At 42.0% G+C, this 21,032-nt stretch overlaps 1 long non-coding RNA gene across 1 annotated transcript in view; it reads left to right on the forward strand.

The window, feature by feature from the left end:
- Positions 1-21,032, forward strand: part of LOC131512228 (uncharacterized) — a 195,488-nt gene that overhangs the window by 141,754 nt on the left and 32,702 nt on the right. The window contains exon 9 of the long non-coding RNA XR_009262038.1: positions 3,760-3,898. This is a non-coding gene — a long non-coding RNA (uncharacterized LOC131512228). The remainder of the gene's footprint in view (positions 1-3,759; positions 3,899-21,032) is intronic.

Here is a 21,032-nt window from a genome sequence, read left to right on the forward strand (position 1 = left end):
GTGAATTAATGAAGTAATAAAATGGGTATAAATCCACAAAGAAAGGCCAGTGTAATGCAAGGTACACGTAGGACACAAGAAAACTCGTGTATCATAAATTTGACCTAAAATTAATGGTAGCTATAACACACATTGATTAAACATTAAATTACCCACAATTGTACTTGCCTCCTTAGGTGTGGTTTACTTGCCTCCTCAGGAGTGATGCTCTGGGCCTTTAAAAGAGGCAATCCAATGAAGTTTTAACCGATGCTTTCTTTTTTGTTTCGGCAAATTTCCATGGCGAAGACAGGCACTGTTGACCTTTATCACTGATCTTCAAATAGCGGGTGTCTCATAAATGAGTGTGATTGTTGATTATGGGGTTTCTTCTTTTAAAAGTTGTTTTCTAGGGGCGCCTGGGTGGCTCAGTCGGTTAAGTGGCCGACTTCGGCTCAGGTCATGATCTCGCGGTCCGTGAGTTTGAGCCCCGCGTCGGACTCTGTGCTGACAGCTCAGAGCCTGAAGCCTGTTTCAGATTCTGCGTCTCCCTCTCTCTGACCCTCCCTTGTTCATGCTCTGTCTCTCTCTGTCTCAAAAATAAATAAACGTTAAAAAAAAAATTTAAAAAAAAGTTGTTTTCTAAAAAGAGGCCAATTGTTCCATTCACAACAGCATAAAAATATGAAGTACCTAGTGATAATCTTAACAAGAAATGCTTAGGTCTAATATGAAGAAAGCTCAAATGTTCCTAAGGGGAATAGAAAAATACTTCATTTCTTTGTAGGTGGTGGGGTTCAATGTCTTAAAGATATGAATTATGTGATTTTTTTCAAAGTAAGTTCAGGAGAATCCTAATTATTTTTCATGTAAGATCTTTGGGGGACTTAAAAATAATTCTTCTGGGAGAAAAAAAAATGGAGAATGGCCAAAATGTCTTTGACAAAGCATCATAATGAGAGAACACTTGTACTATCATGTATTAAAATGTATTACACTACTTCACACCCATTAGGATGTCTATTACCAAAACAGAAAGCAACAAGTGTTGGTGTGGATGTACAGGGATTAGAACCAGTGTGCTTTGCTGGTGGGAAGGTCAGATGGTGCGGCTGCTGTGGAAAACAGTATGACATTCCTCAAAAGTTAAACATAGAATTACCATTGGATCCAGCAAGTCCACTCCTGGGTATGTACACAGAATAATTGAAAGTAGGGATTCAAACAGATATTTGTACACCAGCGTTCCAGCAACATTATTCACAATGTCTAAAAAGTGGAAACAACCCAAATGCCCATCAATAGATGAATGGATAAACAAAATGTGGTATGTCCATCCAATGAAAGATTATTCAGCCTTGAAAAGGAATGAAATTCTGATACATGCCACAATATGGATGAGCCCGGAAGACATTATGCCAAGTGAAATCAGCTAGACATCCAAGAACAAATATTGTATGATTCCACTTATGTGAGGTATCTAGAATAGTCAAATGAACAGAAGCAGAAAGTAGTATAGTGGTTTCCAGGGGCTTGAGGGAGAAGGAGTGGGGTGTCGGTGTTTAATGGGTACAGAGTTTCATTTTGGGAAGATGAAAAAGTTCCGGAGATGGATGGTGGTGATGGTTGTACAATATTGTATATGTATTTAATGCCACCGAACTATACGCTTAAAGGTGGTTAAAATGCTAAGTTTCATGATGTTATGCCTATTTTACTACAATAAAAAATACCCCAAAACTGTAATACAAGGTTATAGTAGGTAAACTAGCAGAGCAATTGCTCAAGATTGGTGCTCAGTTCAACATAACCACATGCACAGTCAAGAAACAAACTCTACTATGTGAATGAATCTAATATCTGATGTAAGTAGCCATCATAAATAAGTTGGAAAAAAAAGAATTACTTAATGAATACTGGAACGATTAGAGCACTAGTTTGGGTAAAAATAACATGCTAAGCTCTCCTTATAATCTGAAATACCAGGTGGATCATGGTGTTCAATTAAAAAATGAAGCCATGAGAATATTGCTTTAATTTTAGATGGAGACCTTCTAAAAAAAAAAACAATAGCATTACAAGGGAAAATTGGATAGGTTTTGTTCATAAAAATACTTCTGCATATAAAATGTATCCTAAAAATCAAAAGATCAAGTGATAACTAGGAAAAATAGTCATAGATGAAAGGTTTACTGACATTATCCTATACATAGTTCACGCAAAAATAGACAATTTTATGAAGGAAAAAATAAGGGTCGATACTGATGTATGACCTTGGTAGGAATCTAAGATTTGTAATTTTTTTGGCCTATCTATGATCAAAGCTATTAAAAATAATTCTTTTGTAGGAGGCTTGGGGGGCTGGACACTCATTCACAGCTGGTGAGGAATGCATTTGGGCATCCTTTCAGGAAAGCTACAGCAGGACTTTGTCGGTTGTGACAGAAATTAAACTTAAACCAGTTGAAACAAAAGAAGGATATTTTTGGGCTTATGCATCAAGAAGTTCAAGGAATGGGAATGGCTTTATGCAAAGTTGGGTCCGGTGTCTCTGTCTTGTCACTGTCTCTTTCATTTGCTTGCCTCCACACGGCTGTATTGTCAGGCAGGTTCTCTCTACAAGGCGAAGAGATGGCTGCTGCTGACCCAACTTACAGAGTCTTGCTGCTTGCAGTTCTAGAGAAAGGGAGAGAGTGAGAGTCAGCATCTCTCTCTCCTTGTAAAATAACAGCTTTATGGAGATACTCATATACTATTCCAATGCACCCATTTCAAGCACACAGTTCATGGATTTAAAATATATTCACAGAGATGTGCACCATCACCACAATCAAGTTTAGAGCATTTCCATCACTGCAAAAGAAAGCTCATACCAATTAGTATTCTTCATTCCCCTTCCCTTCCTGTGTCAACACCTCAGTCCTAGGCAACGGCTATGCTAGGCTACTTTCTGTCTTAGATTTGTGGGTGAGTGAGCATCTCTTTTTAAAGGATCTCTGGCACAAGTCCTGGGGAATCTCCAGTTAGCCTGGCTTGGGTTATGTGTCCATTCCTGAACCACTTCCTGGGTCAAGGGATGGGGTCCTCTTACTGGCCAGGCAAGGTCACCATCTGAGCTCTGGAGCCAGGGAGCTGGATCAGCTGAGCCACATGTTTTGGGCTGGGTTACTATGGAATGGGAAGGGGTTCTCCAAAGGCAAGGGAGGCAGGAAGGTGAATGTGTGTCTATACTAAGGACAACTTAGCAGTATGTACCCCAAATCTTTAAAATACTTTTTTTTAGCAACTCCAGTTTTGGGACAGTATCCTAGAGGAAGGAGCAGAAACAAACTTTTGTTCCTGCTGCACCTGTTGCGCGTAGTGATGGGGTGGGAGGCAGAGAAGAAGGCAGGGAATAGCAGCGCCCTGCTGGTGGAGAAAAAGGGAGCCAGCACCACGCAGGGATGAGGGTGGAGCCCCTGCTTGAGCAGGGAGTACTTCCAAAATCCCCTCAGCTTCAGCTTCCCCGGAGGGCACCATGGCAGCATGACAGGTACACCTCGGCCACAGGGGTGAGTGATATTGTCTGGCTGAAGTACTGTGACTCTCACCCTGAGGAAGCAGGTACTCCGGCAGTGCCCGGCACACGGGTGTGTGTGCTTTGCAATCCTGTCCCACCCGCTTCTGTGTAGGTCAGACAGCAGGTGTGCAGGCTTGAACCAGACGTGATGCTGGAGACAGCTGAGCACCATAGCCCTGCCTCGCCCATGCGTGTTACATCTTGCCTTTTAAACTTTGCAGGCCTGGAGTGAGGGGACGTTTGAATTCCCTTCAGTCAGAAAGACCCACTACACTGGGAGATCTCCCAAGAAGATCCCCTTCGGGCTGATAGACTGTCTTTTCACTGCATCAAATCTGGCCTTTTAGAGCTAATCAGAAGGTGGGTAATTTTGTCCAGAAGGTGCCTGACGTTTTGTGAGGGAGGGGAAAGATCTCTCTCTAAAAGTCACATTAAATCTACAAATGTAGAGGCTAGTTTGGGGATGCCAAAGAAGTATACACAGTGAGTCCCTAAGCGAACAAACGACTGTTACAGAATGCCTCTGGCCGGTCTCCGTGCGTTTGAGGTTCATGCTTGCTATCGGTTTGGATTGGATTGTTAATTGTTGCCATTTGGGGCCTCAGCGGGGTTTTAGAAATACTAAAAGTAAAGGCAGCTCTGGCATCCTCAGTGCGTCCACTGAGATTCGAGTGGGAAAGTTTGTGGTAGCCGTCCCAAAGCCTAGCCGTGACCTCATCGGAGGACTTTTGGGGTTTACTCCTGCTGCTTCGCTCTATGTACCGCTGATGCCTTGCAGGCCCTCAGAGGCTATGGAAGCCCAAGGCTGGGGAGTTGGCATTTCTTTCTTTCCCTTTTTTTTTTTTTTTTTTTTTTTTTTGGTGGGGGTGGGTGGAGAGCAGGCATTTCTAGGAAGCAGGATCAACTGTGGCTTGGCCACATTATTTGACTTTTTTCTAGGCAGGAACTCTGTTTTGGTCAGGACTGGAATATGCTGAACAGGTACAATTAGAAATCCTATTAAGGTTGGAGTGATATAAATCAGGGGTGGTAAGAGAAGGAGGTTGAAGAAAGAACAAAATTTGGATTGGCAGGGAGATTGGTGGGGGTGGTGAATAGCTCTTCTTTTAAGTCTCTGGATTTTATGATTTAATATTGGGGGAAGAACTGGCTTTTTACCACTTTTAAGATCTTTTTAAAAGTACTTTTTTCAGGGGTGCCTGGGTGGCTCAGTCAGTTGAGCATCCGACTTCAGCTCAGATCATGATCTCACAGTCCGTGAGTTTGAGCCCTGTGTCAGTCTCTGTGCTGACAGCTCGGAACCTGGAGCCTGGTTCAGATTCTGTGTCTCCCTCTCTCTCTGCTCCTCCCCTGCTCGTGCTCTGTCTCTCTCTGTCTCAAAAATAAATAAAAACATTAAAAAAAATTCTTAAATACTTTTTTCTACTGTTATTTTTGAGAGAGAGAGAGAGAGCACGGACGAGCAGGGGAGAGGTAGAGGGAGACACAGAATCTGAAGCAGGCCCCAGGCTCCAAGCACAGAGCCCGATGTTGGGCCCGAACCCACAAACTATGAGATCATGACCTGAGCTGGAGTGGGACGCTTAACTGACTGAGCCACTCAGTCTCCCCCACAACATTTAAGATCTGATGGCTGGTGGAGAAAAAGATGTTGGAGAGCAGAGTATTTTTGCTTAGCTGTCTGGTGAGCTGTTGCTATAAGGGTTTGCATGACACGGGGCCATTTTTCCTCAGCACCGTCTCTGAGTTCCTGCCCTGGAATCAGGTCTGCCTTTGTGGTGTGGTGGAAAGATGAACAGGATTTGAGTTTAGAGGTTCAAAACTTGTGTTTCAGCTCAGGTGTTTGCCAGCGCTGTGAATTTTCTGTAGCTTAAATTTCTCCTCACTGAGTGGAGGAATTTTCTCCAGGTGCTTCCTATATTCTTCTCCCTTGTTAATATGAACTGTTTTTAGACTTTTAGCTGATTTAAGTAGTTTTTTTTTTTTACAGAAGTGACCTAAAAAGCCACGAGTTTCAGGGTTAAAATGATCCCCTGCTTTTCTCTGTTCTTTTCTTCCCAAGCCATTGAAATCGAATGTGCCAACTGCTGGTTGGTTGGAAGAGAAAGACGGTGTTGGGACATTAAAAAAATTTTTTTTGTGTGTTTATTTTTGAGAGAGAGAGAGAGAGAGTGCATGCACGTGTGAGCAAGGGGGGGGGGCACAGAAAGAGAGGGAGATAAAGAATCTGAAGCAGACTCCAGGCTCTGAGCTGTCAGCACAGAGCCCCATGTGGGGGCTCATGAAGCCATGAACTGTGAGATCATGACCTAAGCCTAAGTGGGACGCTTAACCGACTGAGACACCCAGGTGCCCCGTGAGACATTTTAGATATCTTAAGTTTTGAAACTCTCCTTATTCTCCTATGTCCCAAATTGGATTTTAACAAAAATAATATGCCTCACACACTGCATTGTAAAAGGTGTGTGATTCTATTTTGTGCTCTACTGTCTTCTGCAGTATTAAAGGGAAAGAAGAGGGGCACTGGGCTGGCTCAGTTGCTTAAGCATGTGACTCTTGGTCTCAAGGTTGTGAGTTCAAGCCCCACGCTGTGTGTAGAAATTACTTAAAATCTTCAAAAAAAAAAAAAAAGCAAAGAAGAGTTGATATGTATCATTCTACCTTGTTTTTGAAGCCAGGGTAGCTGTTTAATTTTGATACCAGGAGTGCTAAGTGGAATGTGAATCTGGTTACTTTGGAAATGCAGAAACTCAAAGGAATGGACTCTAAAATAAAAATGTGGGGGCGCCTGGTTGGCTCAGTCGGTTAAGCGTCTGACTTCCGCTCACATCATGATCTCACAGTCCGTGAGTTCGAGCCCCGCGTGGGGCTCTGTGCTGACAGCTCAGAACCTGGAGGCCGTTTCGGATTCTGTGTCTCCCTCTCTCTCTGCCCCTCCCCTGTTCATGTTCTGTCTCTCTCTGTCTCAAAAATAAACGTTAAAAAAATTTTTTTTTAAAAATGTGGACCAATTCTTAGGAAAACAAAAGATAACAAAAAGAAAATTCCATAATCATACTGAATCCATAAAATGGGGAGAGAAAGGAAAAAAAGAGATTGTGACGCCAGTGATTACAAAGATGAAAATGATGTTACCCGCTGCTAGTCTATTTTGGGCTGGGGGAGGGGTGACAAGGGGTGGAGTTGAGTGGGGTGGGAGAGGTGGTAATCTGGGGATCTCTTCTGAGGTGGAAGAGGAAGGTCACGGAAATGAGCTTGACCCTGGGCCAGTGATGGCTGCAAAGGGTTCTCTCTGTTCCTGAAGATATCTTGGTTGCCTTTGGGATGGAGGCTGTGGTGTGCAGTGGGGAGTGGTCTACTTCCCTCTCTGGTGAGTTAACACAAGCACATAAACTCTGAGGAAATTTCTTTCAGTTCCTTCCTCTAGGTCTACGATGATAGAACATGCAGCATGTGAAGTTCTAGTGGGGTGAGGGTGCAACATGAGGGGCCACAGCCTGCATTCAGATGACTCATCTCTGTGTTCTTCACACCAGCAAGGGCCTCCTTGAGCAGACCTTTGGCATGCTTTCATGTGGGGGTTCCTTTGGCTGATAGAGTGTTCAGGTCAGACCCTTCTCTTTCCTCCTTTCTTCCAGAAGTCTCCTTCTCTCCTTGTCCTCCCTCTTCTTATGCTTCAGACATCCTAATTCCTTCATCATAGATAGAAACCCCAGCTAGTCTCTCCCTGGCCTTTCTTTTGCTGGTGAGGAGAAGGTAGAAACTCCAAGATCTGGGTTTGAGGGAGAGAGAGGATGACAGGTGGTTGTGACTTCAGGGACAGCTTACCATTTTTATACCCTTTTATGCTTTTCTTTTATATTGCCTTTAGATACCTAAAAAAAAAAAAATCAGATTTGACACAGTGAGAGTTAATCTTCTCATTGGATCTCCTTAAAGAGTCTTATCACCTGTTAGCAAGCATAGATCTTGGTTGTTATGCCAAAAGGAAGAAAAAAAGAAAGAAAAAGAAACAAGAAAGAAAGAAAAAAGGCACCTTCTTGTTGCCCTTGAGATACTTGGTCAAACGTGTTTTTACTTCCCTTGGTTTTGGAAGCCCACACCCACCTGCTCTTTCCTGGGCTCTGTTTCTTTTTTTAGTTGCAGCTGGTAAGTAGACGTGTAGTCCTGCAGTAATACTGGAAGCAACAATATTGATGCTGTCACTGATGTGACAGAGATGACAGCTTTTGTCCAAGGGGAATCTGCACATGTCTGGGTTTGTCTATTAAAATGGTAGGGCAGGATGGCCAAAATACTGTATACAAGGATTGGGATTCTTTGCGAAAGGAATTCTTCAGGAAGGAAGGAAGAGCAAGACACCGGAAGTTTGACCTTACTAAGCAATCTTAGATCCCAAAAGGGGATGATAGTTTGTGCCTCTAATTAAACGTTCCCTCCTTAGAGTTCTTAGATCATCCTGTCTTACTACCCCTCCCCTGTCTCTCTTGTATTCCTCCAGCCTTTAAAAGCTTTCATTATGGTGTTTATTACCATCGAAAATGATCTTTCTCATTGCTTTGTTTGCTTATTTATCATCTTTCTCCTCCTTGAATAGGAAGGAAGTTTCATGATACAAGCGATTTTTCCTTTTTGACTTCTACCCTAGCCCCTGTGCCCAGAACAGAGCCTACCACAGCCTAGGTGTGCAATGAGAGAAGGGATATTGTACAGTGAAGAAGCTGTCTCTGATTCTTCCCCAAGCCAACCTCGTGGACATAAGTGTATATCCTAGGCAGAGGGAAGTCTGTGAGTAAAAATGGGAAGACTCATTTCATAAAATGAGGTGAAACACTGGAATGTATGGAACACCTTAACAGATGCCAGGCCTAATTCTAAATCATGGTTATGGCCCACAGCCCATTTCTCTCTTTGCTCTCTGGAATCTCCAAATTCATCAGCTGAAGGCAGTGTGAAAACCACCTGAAATGTGTCCCAATGTGGGGAGCCTTAGGCTTTGACATTCATGCCCTTGAGGGGCATCTGGGATGATAGTATTTGGGAATCTCAATCCTCTGGCCAGAGGTACATAAGTCATGTTTGGGATTTCATGGCCTCTTGTCTCATTCTTAGATGTTGACCATGAATCAGAGAGAATGACATTGTCTCCCTGTTGTCCTCTGTGTGGCTCTTGGGGCAAAAGTATTATGTAGTCAGACACACTACATTAAAAGGAGTAGGGTAGAATTAGAATTTGATGTTAGATGGGTGATGATTTGAATGCCAGTTCTTTCATTTGAGAAGTGCTCAAGGTATTAATTTTTCTAAGCCCCAATTTTATCATTTTTTCAATGGAGATAATAGTGCCTGCAGTAAATTTGCAGTAATTTCTCACAGCTTGGGGTTTTCTCCATGATCTTGTTCCTCATGCTTCTACAGGAAATGGCTGCTAGTTAAAGACTCAGGGTAGCAACTGATGGAAAGCAGTGGGTCTGTCAGCTAGTGCAAATGAGGACTAGAATCTTTTATTCAAGCATAATGAGATCATCTTCCTGTCCTACTCAGCACCAAGACAAAGCCTGGGGATTTCCATCTGAATTCCCAAGGGCCCCTCAGTTATCCTTTTATTATTCCTTCTGTCCTCTAAGTGTCCACTTAGTGATTATTCAGTTTGGTTTCGTGTCAGGGCAGGAGTGGTGTTATATTCATCTTTGTATCCTTAGCACAGAACATGGAACTTGACATGCAGGGGACAGTTAGTGCCTATTGAACTCAATGGATCTGGCTGTCCTTGGCCCTGCAGAACACACTCTTAGGGCTGGGTTGTCTTCCCATTACAACAAGTTTGGATTACTTCTCTCCTTCCCAACCTCCCATGTCTGATCTTGGGTGCCATCTCAATAAAGGGAGAGCTCTAGATGCCATGATTTCTTCCCTCTCAACTCCTTGTTTATGCTATTAGACACTTTGCTTTCCTCCTGACATATTTTTTTTTATGGAATTACATGTAAAATTTGAAGACATTTAAAGAGTAATCACTCACCCTATTCATGAATATACTGCATAGATCCCTTTTTAGAAATCTGACAAATTTATTGTCCTGCAGAGAAGACCTAAATGTAATCTTCATTTTCCTAATTTGTTTTAAAAAAAATTTTTTTTTAACATTTATTTTTGAGACAGAGAGAGAACATGAACAGGGGAGGGTCAGAGAAAGAGGGAGACACAGAATCTGAAACAGGCTTCAGGCTCTGAGCTGTCAGCACAGAGCCCAACGCGGGGCTCGAACCCACGGACCGCGAGATCATAACCTGAGCCAAAGTCGGATGCTTAACCGACTGAGCCACCCGGGCGCCCCTCATTTTCCCAATTTGTAAGCATTGCTTGGGTCTTTAGGGTTTTGGGGTATATACCTAAACTTTTATTTCAATCTTTCTATGTGCTTATGATAGGAAGTTTTTCCTGTTTGGAGATCGGTAGCAGTTAAGTATGTATGGGCCAGATAGGGATTCAGTTGTCTGTCTTAAGATCATCTAATACTAACCTGTGTTAGAGTTCGTTCATGTGAAAACTGCATTAGTGTTGTGCTTTCAAACTGATGTTCTCGAGGAACAGTGCTGTTATATAACCTGGACCTTTGGTTCATGGAGAAGCCAAGTAATAGTGATTGTTTTGCTACTTTCAAGGAAAAGTAAATCAATGAGCAGAATATTTTCTGAATTACAAAACTTCTTGCATTTGATTATGTTGCTTCACTGGCAGTGAGGGCCGGCTGGTGAGTAAACTATGAATAGCTAGAGTAAAAAAACACGTACCTGAAAAATAATCCCTTAAAATTTACGTGTGTTATTGTTTCTCGAGTGCAGAGACAGAAGATATAAAATGTATTTATAGCTATATTTTACTGGTGTTAAAATTGTTTATAAATTGTGTGGCGGAATTAAATGTATCAACATTTTATGATATTTTGCCATAACTCTATTACAGTTTTTCCTGTGAATAAAGTTGAGGATTATTGCAATCATAGTTGAGTGTTCAGTATGAATTTTTATCCGGTGAATTTCCTGTACAAGTGGTCTGAGTGCTCACTATATGGCAGACGTGGTGGTAGATCTGGGTATATGTAGTGTGATGTGACTAAGAATCTCCTTAACGAACTGATGATATTGATTACGCTTTCTTTCGAGCAGATGATGGGAGTTAATCTACATTTTATGTTGTTTATGTTAACGGCGAAAGATCAAGCAGTTCAAACCAATCAATGGTCCTGGCTGTGTTTACAGATACCTAGAGATGTTTTTGGGGGGTGGGATTTGAGAGGATAGCAGTCAACTCAACTAGCCTCTCTTCCTCTGGCTTTGTGGCCTTGTTCTGTGGCCAGAACTCACTGCCCTTCTCTGAGTCTAGAGACCCAGATTATTGAAAAGCTTTGCTGTCAATGATGTGACCTTGGGAAAATGCCTAGTCTTACCATAAGTTCCTTTATCTGTATGGTAAGAGGTAGATCTTAAGGGTCTCTTCTAGCTCTTAAGCTGTACAGGATGACTTTTACTGTCTAAAAGGCTGCTAACATAGTTGTAGGAAGCTGGAGGTGAGGTCTCTGTTGCTATTATCACAGTTTTAGGGCCAACGAACCAGGGATACCTAAATCACTTACCACCTCTCTCCTCAGTTTTCTAGCTGAGGGAACTGTTTAAGAACAGTAGCTAAGTGGGTCTCAAAATCCTGCTGTGTTATAGGTGACCAATGAATACTGTGCTCGAAAGCATGGCTCTGGTAGAAGCTAAGTTGGAGGATCCACCTATGGCCTGAAGACTTACAAGAGGTTTCTGCTTCCTCCTTGAATTTAAGATGGCCATCACCAGGGTGCCTGGCTGGCTCAATAGGTTAAGCGTTCGTCTCTTGATTTTCGCTCAGGTCATGATCTCACAGTTTGTTAACTTGAGCCCTGCGTCGGGCTCTGCACTGACAGCCTGGCAACCTGGAGCCCGCTTGGGATTCTCTCTCATTCTCTCTCTGCCCCTCTCCTGCTTGGTTCTCTCTCTCTCCCAAAATAAATAAGTAGACTTAAAAAAAAAAAAAAAAAAAGATGGCCATCACCTCTGTCAAGCAGGCCCTGACCTAACTACTTGTCAGGGAAGAAGGGGCCAAATAGAAAGAGAAAATCTCTTCAGATAGGCCTAGACCTGCAATAGGGAGAGAGCCTAGGTCATGTTCCCAGAAGCAGATGCTGAGGCTAGGATACAGGTGCAAGAGATTGCTTCTGGAAATGCCCTGGGTAGGGAGTGGGAGGGATACTTGAAGGGAGTGGGCAGAGAGAGCAGGGAAGGTGAGACCAAGCATGGATACCATTCCAGAACTGCCAGATGCTGTGGGCGGCTCTGAGTATAACTGATACCTCAGAATCAGTTTCACCAGAGTTGAGGAACATGGGCTTTCACATTCCTGCACATCCAGTCACTGGTTTGGAGCCACTTCAGGGTGCGGTGAGGGTGGGACATGAACTCCTGCGCGCCCATGGCTCCAAGTACATCCAGGTGAAGTGGCTCGTCATTAATTCACTGAAGAAGGTTGCAGACTCCGCCATTGGGAGCGAAGCCACACACAGAAGCTGGAGTATGGTACAGAGAAGTGATTCATGGAACCTAGGAGATCTGGAGGGAGCTCTGAAAGCACTTCCTCAGAAAAGGATGCCTTAGCTGGGCTCCCCACATTAGTTTCACGCCAAGTGAAACATCACAGGGCCCTGATCTTCCACTGTTTGTGAAACACCCTCAGTGATGGCTCTGAACTCTGACCTCTACAGAGGGGAGGGAAAATAGGAAGGGAAACGCCCCTTCTCCGATAGCCATCTCTCCCTTCCTCAGAGAGTGGTTGTTAGTATAAAGTATAAAGTATATAGTGCTAACTAATGTATGCTATTGTGAATAAGTGATTTGCCTCTGTTACATAATTTTGGCAGAGCAGAGGTCAGATTTTGTGCCTAGAAGTTTAAGGATGTTTTCCTTGGATTATCTGATCTCTTTGTAATTAGCCCAGGTCTTTGTAAACTAGGATAAGGAAAATAAACCTTGTAGTGGTTATTTTATGATTTAATTCTATAGCTCCTTCCGCGCCCCCCCCCCCCCGACCCACCCAAGACTGAGTAGTCTCTCAAAAGCTTTAGGTTTCATTGCTTATGGTGTAATAGTTTTGCCAGAATATAAACAGCTGTGTTTTTTGCTTTTTTTTTTTTTTTTTTCTTACTAACTCTGGCACCATGTGATTTGGGACTGTTGAGCATAAGAACCAACACTATCCCATGGACTGGGTGACCAAGGCAGAAGATCTCTGGTTTATGACTGGTGCAGGGGTGGGGTCGTTAGTGACACTGGAATATATGACACAGGGACCACATTTCCTGAGCAAAACATTAGATCATATGGCCTAATGGTATAAGGACAGTTGCATTAAATATTTGAAATTGGAAGTAACCTAGTAACCTAGGGATATAATCATATATAACCCCCTTAAGATGGTATTGCTAAGCTTTTTTTTTTTCCCCTAAACTAAACCCTATAGCAAGAAACATTTAGAAGAGACAGGCTGGTATAATGTTAAGATCATAGACTCTAGGGCCAGATTGCCCAGATCCAAATCCTGTCTCTGTCACTTGCTAGCTGGGCCATCATGGGTGTGTTACTGAAATTCTCTGAGTCTTAGTTCATTCAACTATAAACTGAGATAAGAAATAGTTCCATCTCATCGGATGATCTTGATGATTAAATGAGTTAATGCACGTAAATGCCCCTGGCATATTGGCCCACAGTGAGCATTATATGAGTGTTTGCTAATGATAACTTTGTATTTGACCCAGTATGCATATACTTCCACACATAATATCTGAAGCAGAAATTGATTAGTGAATATACTTTGGTTTTTTCTATTTTATAATATTCTACTTTATTTCATTAAAAACATGTAATTCTCCATCTCTAACAGGTTTTGAATTACACTTTTAGCAATAGCATCTTATAGACAGGTGTCAGCATTGCTATAAGCAGCAATGTTATGAAATAGGGCACTTGGTTCATATGTTTATGATATGCTTTACTTTTCTTCCTTTGATAAATTAGTTTACTCTCAAGACTTCTAGAATCAAAGAAAGAGGGAGGCTAAGGCTTAAGGACTTGGCTTGGAACTTTGGTATTTGAGAGCTTAAAAGTGATGAGACTCAAATATTGGAACTTTGGACTGGGTAATTCTGGGGGACTTGAGAGGAGAGGAAGAAAGTTGAGACTTTCCAGGATTCCTGCTGTGTCCCTTGAACTCCTGCTCTCAGAAAGTACAGTTAATAATATCACTCTCTAGCCCCTCTGTCTCCTGTCCTTTCCTGAGGAAATACGTTGTTGGCTGGACCTCCGTGAGTTGAAATAGCAGATAAATGAAGACCTTGTTCCTGTCCCCACCCTGCCCCCCAGGTAAATCATCTAAGTGCAAATAAATGCCTCTGCGTTTTTTAGGGCTGGAAGATTTGTTTCCAAATGGGAAAGAGGTTATGCTTTCATTTGTGAAATGTCTTTCTTCTCTCCTTCTGTTGATTATAAGTGCATCTAGAAGGGAGGTGAGGCCTATAAACCGAATTCATAAACAGTGCGAATCCATAATAAAATTATATGCATCTTTAAAAATGGCTTCCCTTCCTATAATTGCCCTGATGCAATGCTGTAAACTTCTGACTTGAGATATTAAATGGGTAAAAAGGAAACCATGCCACACTAATTCAGATGTGTTGGACTGATTAAAAATGAATTTCTAATGGGGAGGTATGTCAGTAAAATCACAATTAAAATAGTACTTCAAATGATCAGTACTTGCTTTTATTTTCTATTTTGTGGCACAGTATTTCCCAGAAGGTTATGACTGCATATGGCAGAGATGGAAAATGGAGATGTGAAAATGAGGTCATGTCCAAGTGGGTGAGAGGCGATCACCATCAGCAGCCAAGCCAAATCTGCTTCCTATGCAAATGATGGCCCAGGGGCTGGCAGGAGAGCCATTAAGGTCTTTGTTAAGTCCTGACTCACCGCCATCTGCTCTCAAGTCTCACTGTCCTAAATGGGCAATGTTGTAACATCTGGGGTAGAGATTTTCTTCAGTACATTCTGATTTCAGATGGTCAGACAGGTTCTGTCTGATTCAAGTATGGTTTAATGCTTATTCATTTTTCAATCACTTGCACCCCACCCCTTCTTTTTATATCGTTTTAAAAAGTTTTGCCTAATAAATTCAGTTTATTTTTCAATGGAAAAGGAGAATGGTTGGGACGGTTGTTGTCAGAACTGAGGTAGGGGTTAGTATACAATTTCTATTCCTTCTTGTTTCTATCGTGAATCTAGAGATTCTCTTGGGATCCCTTGCACATTCATTCACTCATTGTTGGTTTATTTAACAAATATTTATTGGGCATCTATTTATGTGCCAGAGATTGTGATAGGACTGTGGATCATTGGTGAACAGAATCAAAGAGGCATCGGCCCCTATGAAGATATTTTCAGTGGGGATAATGGAAAATGCAATTATGTTTTGTTTTTCCAGAACTATGGAGAAATGAAACAAGTCATCTGGGAGAGAAATTTGGTAGAGCTGAAGTCCCTGTTAGGGTAATAGCAGGCTTGTTTTAGATGGGCTGGTCAGGAAGGCTATAGGTCAGGTTGCTAAAAGTCAATTAATTGAAAATCAATTTGCTGAAAGCTAATTCATTGCATGGCCAAATTTGCTGAAGGACTAACTCACCGAGATTATTTATGTCATCTATACTATTTAGTTTTGTTTTTTATTTTGACTTTCTACCAACATTTTGAGGACTTTTCAACTGTTTTTTTCCTAGTCAGGCTCGAGAGGTTGGGGAGTGGTGAGGACCACAATAAAAATACATTCATTAGGATATATTCTTGAATAGGAAGGATTGTTGTAAATATATTTTTCACTAAATATATTTTTCATTAAGTTATAATTATTCATAAAGATAATACATTTATATGAACTCTTTACATTTAAGAATATATGTCAGAAGGCACTATTTATAAGGAATATATTCATAAAAAGAATATTTTCATTCAGTATATTCAGGTAACAACATATTTATGAGGAGAATATATTCATAAGAATACATTCAATTTTTTTTCTGCCTCACCTCCTTGCTGTTACTGTTGGAGACTGAGGGACAGAATTAGAGGCAGAGAGGGGGAAACTGAGGAACAGATAGAAAGGAACTTAGGTTTCCAGCTCAAGTTCTAGGGAGCTGGGGAAGAGACAATCAAAACATTTCCTAAAATGATACAATGAAAGCAAATTGAAAACCAATCAATGAAACCAGAATGTTAAAAGACTTAACCTTAGGCAAACTGATCATTTAGGGAAGGGGTCATTCAAGTAATTGGTTATTTGGGGGATTAGTAGATTGACTGTCTGATTTATCATCTCAACTGGGATGCTTTTGAGAGTGAAAGGGGTACTATTAATAATCATGCAGGGACAGTAGGTATAAATTAGAACTGTCCTGGGCAAACTGAGTGAGATGTAAGGTTATCCTGCTTCCCTGTCTCCTGGTCCAAACTGGTCTCTGGGGCCTGTGTTTGAGTAAGATTGGGCATGCACAAACCTGAGGAATAGTCTGGATCTGCTCGGTTTTGCAATATGGCTACATGGCTGGATTTGAGATTGAATATGTGGATTGTTTCTCTGCATGAATACCATCTTCTGTTTGAAAGATCTAAAGCTGTAGGGTATTAGGATAAGTTTTAAGGAGAGCTGTGATTTCTTGGATGGCATCCATGGCAGTTATTACCTTTCAGTGGATGACTTCCAATTCTAGATCTCTAGGCCAAGCTCCAAACTCAAATTTCCAAACATAAGCTAGACATCTCCTGCCGGCACCTCGAATCTAACATGTCCCAAATCGAACTCCTAGGAAGAAAGTGTAGAGAGATTAAAAACAAGACCTTTGAGAAGGCTTTCTCACTGTCATTTTTTTGTGCAATGCTTAATTACATTCTTTTAAAATTTTTTTAATGTTTATTTTTGAGAGAGAGCACGAGAGAGCATGCACACAAGCGGGGGAGGGGCAGAGAGAGAGAGGGGGAGAGAGAGAATCAGAAGCAGGCTCCAGGCTCTGAGCTGTCAGTGCAGAACCGAACACGAGGCTGGAACCCATGAACTGGGAGATCATGACCTGAGCCAAAGTCTGACGCCCAACCGAGCCAGCCAGGTGCCCCTGTGTGTCAGGCATTCTTACAGGTGCTGTGATTATAGCAGTAAGTGAAACAAACAAAAGTCTCTGCTCCAATAGACCAAATATCCTAGTTGAAGGGAGAGAGAGGAGGCAGAGAAATGAGTAACATTTGCAGGAGGTCAGACAGTCATAGATGCTATGGAGAGGGAGAGGGCAGAAGTGGGACGACCAAGATTGATGGCAGAAGGGTTTGCTTTTTGGTCACACACACAAATGGGGATGAGCCATGAGGGGCTGAATGATGAGCTTGGGTCCTAGGCTTCTTTTCTTTTCTTTTCTTTTTTTAAATTGTGGCAAATACACACAACATAAAACCTACCATTTTCAAGTGAACGGTTCAGTATGTTAAGTACATTCACGGTGTTTTCCAACCAATCTCCAAAACTCTTCTCACCTTGCAAAACTGAAAGTCTCTCTCCATTAAACAACTCCCATATCTCCATCTTCCCAGGTGACCACCCTTCTACTTTTCACCTCTATGAATCTGACTTCTCTAGGTACCTCATATAAGTGGAATCATACAATATTTGTCCAATTCTGGGTTTCTCGTGGTGATTAATAGAAAGTGCAATCAAGTACATGATGAGATTAATCCTGAGGGTCTCAAGATAAAAAGTGGCAAAGCTATGAGCCTGAGTGGAGAGCCAACTGAGGGGGTCTGCCAGGAGTACACAGAATTCTAGGACCCCTCATTACTCCTGCCCCTGTGGTGTTTCCTGGAGCACTCACAGCTCCTGGACTCTCTCTCAGCTGCCACAGATGGAAGTGTGGAAACAGAGAGGATCATCTTCTTCTCAGAAGCAGGCGGAACTCTTGGGCTCTTTCTTGACCAACTGGAAATACAGCTGTGGATGGGCCGGCAAACACGCCCCATAGTGCCCAGCACAAGGAACGCATCCTCCATAGTGCTTATAGAACACTTGGTTCGATGTGCTGGGAAATAATGCTGTACCAGAAGGCGGATCAGGTTCAAGGCCAGGTTCCAACACTAGATTTTTTTAAGTCCTTAGGCAGATCCCTCATATTTTTATCTCATATTCCATTATAATAACAACATAAATAATGCATAGACTTAAAAATATTGCATAGGGATGCCTGGGTGGCTCAGTCAGTTAAGCGTTGGACGTCAGGTCATATCATGATCTCAAGATCTCTGAGTTCAGGTCTTGCATTGGGCTCTGTGACGACAGCTTGGGGCCTGGAGACAACTTCGGATTCTGTGTCTGTCTGTCTGTCTGTCTGTCTCTCTCTCTCTCTCTCTCTCTGTCCCTCCCCTGCTTGCCCTCTTTCTCTGTCTCTCAAAAATAAATAAAATGTGAAAAAAAAGAGTGCCTGACACACAGTAGGTGCTCAGTACATACTTGACTGTCTGCTGACTGGGGACTTTTGTGTGGATCCACACAGGGGAATGGACAACTTATTAGGGACAGAGCAAAAGAAAGGTCTAGAAAAGCATAGCAGCCCCACCACAAACTCTCCTTCTCACATAATTAGTCATTGCCACAGAAGATATCTTTGTGTGACATGTTTCATTACAAAAAAAAAATAGAATTAACTATTTCAAAGAGTTTGTTTTGAAGCACAGCTGGGGAAGTGTGAGGGAGTGCTTTTCTGTTTTATGAACCAACCCATTTATTGCCGCCTGGAGTATTTCCTTTTGGGGCTGCAGGGTGCCCCTCTGCCACCCCATTTTTTATTTAGTGACACTGTTTCATGGCTGGTTTCCACCTTCATTTTTCACTAAAAACATATTATAGAATCTTTTTTTTCCATTCACCCCCTTGAACTATCACTCACTTGTCTCGTGCACGTTCTAATGCTTCGAAAATTGCTGCAATCATAGGTAATCCAAAGAATTCTCCCTTATTAACAGCACAGCCAGGAGCTAATCAGAAGTCTTCATTTGCCTGACACCATTCACAGCCTGTGAGGGGTGATTTGTCCGTAACTTGCCATCTTCCTTTTTCTCTGCGTTGTTTTTCACTCTGAATTCATTTGTTTTTTCCACCACTTTTAGGATCTTTTCCTTTGAGGCTTTCTTGCTGCATCTACACACACGTGTTTGGACTATTTTGTGTGACTTGACTGTCCACTTAATTATCTGGTCAGTTCCATCAAAAACATTAAATCCTTTTTTTTTTTTTTGACAACATTGAACTATTTGATCGATTTGATGAAGGAGCTCAGTCCAAATGGTTTTAACAACCGTCAATGGTGACTTGCCTTCTGTCTCAGAGAAATTTACCTTTTCTCCAAACTTTATTTTCTTTTCCTTCAATGCCTTCTCTTTCTGTTAGTTTTAAAGTGATCTCAGAGCTCCTTTTGAGGTATGGGCTTTTCCTGAATACCTGAGCAGCTATTTGCCCCAGATTACATTATAGACTGTAATTGCTTGAGGGGACAGCAAGAGTTTTCTTATTTCTACATCTCTGCCTAATAGAAATGAATGTGGTAAAACAAAACAAAAAAGTGTGTGTTTATTTATATATGGTATACATGTAAGTTCATAAAAATTAAGGCTTTTTTTTTTTCTAGCCCTTGAACTCCAGGTGTTTTGCTATAATCAAATTTGGGTTAATGGTCCAGTTAAAATGGTTACCAAATATACTGTTGGTCAATTTTTTCTCGCTTTTTTTTTTTATTTTATTAAAAAAAATTTTTTTTTTAACATTTATTTATTTATTTATTTATTTTAAATTTTTTTTTCAACGTTTTTTATTTATTTTTGGGACAGAGAGAGACAGAGCATGAACGGGGAAGGGGCAGAGAGAGAGGGAGACACAGAATCAGAAACAGGCTCCAGGCTCCGAGCCATCAACCCAGAGCCTGACGCGGGGCTCGAACTCACGGACCGCGAGATCGTGACCTGGCTGAAGTCGGACGCTTAACCGACTGCGCCACCCAGGCGCCCCTAACATTTATTTATTTTTGAGACAGAGAGAGACAGAGCATGAACGGGGGAGGTTCAGAGAGAGAGGGAGACACAGAATCTGAAACAGGCTCCAGGCTCTGAGCAGTCAGCACAGAGCCTGACGCGGGGCTCGAACCCACGGACAGTGAGATCGTGACTTGAGCCGAAGTCGGACGCTTAACCGACTGAGCCACCCAGGTGCCCCTCGCTTTCTTTTTAAAAACCGGGTATAAATGGAACTAAGAAACATTTCCTAATCTTTCTCCAACCCCCATTCTTCTCTGGCTTTTATATTAGTTATCAGTAATTATAAGTCACAGTGTGGTATCGCTTCAGAGTTCGAATTTGAAAATTATGGAAATCCTTCACTTGACCTCAAATCAGCGATGGAGGTGTTCATAACCAGTTTTTGCTTCTGCTTCTTACACCTTCCCTCTCCCACCCCCACTTCCTGCTTCCCATGTAGAGACACAGATATACAAAATGCATGCCACATAGATATTTTCTTGGCATTTCCAAGCACTTCTTTCATATAGAAAGTATGTGTTATATACTGTATTATATATCATATCCTGGTAATACCTCAGGCTGTTGGCATGGATTGGCATAAAGTGTTTGGATGATTGTTGTTTTGGATAACTTGTTTAAGTAACAAAGTTTTTTATATGAAATGGAAAATTTCTAAAATAGAATCTCTATATCCTAGCAATTGGAGTATATAAAATATAACTAACCCTTTTCTTAACGATTTATGTCCTCTGTAAAGACCGTTGGTGGGTTGTACAGGCAGGTGCTTCCAGTGCTGGGTTTTCATTCAGTCCGAAGTCTTGGTTGCAAGGTACAGTTAATGGCCTTTGGCTTATTAAGGCTAGGGGGTACTCAAACTAGAGACACTCAGTTTTGGGACTAAGCTTCCTGAAATAATGCCCAAATACAGGCCAAAGACCTGGTTCTATAAGGAAAGTGCTACCAGTGTAGCCACTGATTACTTGGTAACACCGTTTTAAATACAACTTCTGTGCCAGGAACTTCACCTTACATCTCCTGCTGTGGCCACTAGTATGAGATAGAGATAGAGAGAGAGATAGAAATAGAGAGAGAGAGAAAATCGAGGGTACTCAGTGTGAGGGTACTTTCTGGACCAAGGCTGGTGTGATGGTATGCAACTTTGCTTCATGGCTACTCCTTTGTGGTGAGGGGAGAGCCAACATTTTCAGCTCCTACAGCAGGAGACTGTCTTCCCCCAACCCAAACTCATGACGTATGGCATTCTCCCAACAAATAAAGGGGTTCATGTAGGGAAGCCAAGAGGAACGTCAGATGCCCACTTT

Source organism: Neofelis nebulosa, chromosome 1, assembly GCF_028018385.1.
Source record: "Neofelis nebulosa isolate mNeoNeb1 chromosome 1, mNeoNeb1.pri, whole genome shotgun sequence".
Classification (NCBI taxonomy): domain Eukaryota; kingdom Metazoa; phylum Chordata; class Mammalia; order Carnivora; family Felidae; genus Neofelis; species Neofelis nebulosa.